The sequence below is a fragment of the Branchiostoma floridae genome, unplaced genomic scaffold (genome assembly GCF_000003815.2).
Source record: "Branchiostoma floridae strain S238N-H82 unplaced genomic scaffold, Bfl_VNyyK Sc7u5tJ_1454, whole genome shotgun sequence".
Classification (NCBI taxonomy): domain Eukaryota; kingdom Metazoa; phylum Chordata; class Leptocardii; order Amphioxiformes; family Branchiostomatidae; genus Branchiostoma; species Branchiostoma floridae.
Window position 1 is genome coordinate 20,053 of NW_023365721.1, and position 2,701 is coordinate 22,753.

Sequence of the window (2,701 nt, forward strand, 5' to 3'; positions counted from 1 at the left end):
ATAGGTATTTAACTATGATTGTTTACCATACCTATAATACATAGTGGGCCGTTTTTATCTATAAAGAAAAATGCTTCAGTTAAAAGCTCCAAGACAGTTCACAATCACAGATCTTATGTATTATACTACATAGTTTGTGATGAATAACAAAGGCCACAGCTTTTGGTTAAAACAACACTCCTAAATCTACAGTGAAAAAATTAAAGAGATAAAAGGTCAATCTTTAAACAGATGCTGTAAAGAAAACTTGAAAACCAAGAAAGGAAGGTCTTATAAGCTTTTACATTGTTTCACAAATGTCCCAGGTATTCTTGCTGATGCTAAAAGGTCAACTTGCGACCTTGGGGTCAACATCCTAAAGGCCACAGAAATACTACGATCTGATTGGACCGTCGGATACGCATGCGCACCATGCTGGCGGGACGATTAGAAAAAAGTCGTTACAGAAATTAGATCGGACAAGACTAGCTACGAGGTTTTACGTATCGCTTTCTACGCTAAAAATGGCACAAGGAGTCTGCTATGGTCGGCCAGCAATTTGGGAGAGGCTTGTAAGTGTTGGGGGAATATGGTGTAAGCTTAAACGGACGGAAAATGATCGTGACTGATGTTCCTGGATGTACGTTTGGCGGCCGCCCCCCTCCCACCCTGGGCGGCGCACCCCTAACAGGATTACCAACGTGTACTGTGGGTGAGTAGAGAATATTATTAGACTGTGCTGTTTTATTTTAAAGCAAAATGTAGGTTCGTTTTTCCCACTTGTCTAATGTTTTTGACATGTAATCGTCAGAAACGCAAATTTGTCTCCAGCTAGCCTGCCCCCCTGCCCCATTTAGGAAAATGCCTAATTTTTTGGACCAGGCATTTCGTTTCAGGTTTTATGAAAATATGCTGAAAAACAGCACTTGAGGGGTGAATAATTGTGCTTTGATATACGACCACGTTAAAACAGCCTCATTACTCTTAATTTGGGTACCTACTGACTGGCACCTGGTGGTTATTATTATAATTTATATACATATTTATATATTTAATTTTCGTTCATTTATTCGTTCAAATGGCTGGCATCACAGACAGCCAAGGCTGTCAAACTCGTTGTGGCTATTATGTTTATCAAGGGCTAACCTTTAATAATTTGAACACTGTTCAGTAACTGACAACTATTTGGTCACTAATTTAATATTTGTCTAATACATTTTATATTATATTTCAGGTATGGATTTAAGTCACGGTGTTTATGTATTAAATTCTGGGTTGACCGGATCTGATTTTGTCATTTGTGTCATCGTTTCCCTTTTTATATGCCTCGAGTACAGCTGCAGTAGATACCTCCTTCAGACATGCAGCACAGGTTGTGAGGGTGGATAGCCAGGATCAAAGCAAGCATCAACCAGAAGTTCAGCTGCTGACTACTTCAATGCTGCTACACACTCCATAGGTAAGACTCAAGACTACAGTCCTACATGCTCAATATCATCATTGGCCCACTCCAGTGTTTACCGAGGCAGGCCGTTATGATTCTGCGTAGTCTGGTTTTAGTTAGCTGTTGTGATGGGACAAGGCACAACTAAGGTTACCCCAGTTATGTCAAAATCGTGTTCCTTGATTGCTGTACATATATATTTTTATTTGTGTCATACCTGATAACATTCGATACAGGTGTTCTGGACCGGATGGTACTTTTCTGTATCACACAGGCTTTTTATTTGTATTACACAGGCTTCAATCAATTGAATAGAGCGGACTCAGCGGAGTTCTTTGCTTGGAAGTTTTCTCGAATTGATGTTAAAGAATAGAGTTGTTGGCACAGTGCAGGTTGAAACAACGTAGCGAGTTCTATCCTTTTTATGAGTAGTTTGGCAATTAAATTGGGGGTTTTCCGATGCAGAATACACCATGTTTTATTTTGTTTATGACATACCTACCTGAAAAAACACGAGTTTCAATGCGAAACGCGCCAGAAGTTATAAAAACTTTGGTGTCCTCGAACAAAAACAGTTACAGCAGCAATTCTAACGTCCGAATCAGATATTCGAATTTTAGACTGTGCCACTCTAGGTGTGGGAAGAGTGCGTAAGTGTTGGACTGAAGCTAGTCTGTGTAACACAAACTCCGCTGTCCAGGGCTCTAACTGGCCCCTCCCCGCGGAGTTTGTGCTCCACTAGCTATAACCTGGGGGAACTGTTGTAGAAAATACCAACACCAATGGCAAGCCAGGATTTTGGTCAAGCCCCCATTACCGTGGAAACCAGTATATTAGCATGTCTCCACCACCCAGACGGTGGGCGGGCTAGTTGCCTCTCCCATTGTCTGTGCCGGCTGTGGTTCTCTGTGTGAAGGACCCATGGGGACCCAAAGGCATGTTTGTGTTTAATAGGAAAACAACGTCTTGTGCCAGTTGTGGGGATTTCAAGAAACTTGAAGGAATCTTGGAGCGCAGACTTTCCTGGAACTATTATTTTGCCTGGTGGTGAGATTTTATGTGGCCAGCAACGAAAGCTTGGCATAAAGTACATTTTTTAAAATCTATATAGGCAGAGAACTGCAGAAAAACAGTTGGTTCACAAAAATGCGCCATGTTTGTGTGACAGTTGAAGCCTGTCAACCTCCTTGGTCAAACATCTCAGAACCATGATATGTCCCTCCTATAATGATTGGCACAGGCACATCTACCTAAATGAATGCACCAATCTTAACCTCA

The 2,701-nt window shown here is 41.4% G+C and overlaps 1 long non-coding RNA gene across 1 annotated transcript in view; it reads left to right on the forward strand.

Moving 5' to 3' along the window:
- Positions 1-702: 702 nt before the first annotated feature.
- Positions 703-2,701, forward strand: part of LOC118407747 — a 3,361-nt gene continuing 1,362 nt past the window's right edge. Inside the window, exon 1 of the long non-coding RNA XR_004830180.1 lies at positions 703-1,438. This is a non-coding gene — a long non-coding RNA (uncharacterized LOC118407747). The remainder of the gene's footprint in view (positions 1,439-2,701) is intronic.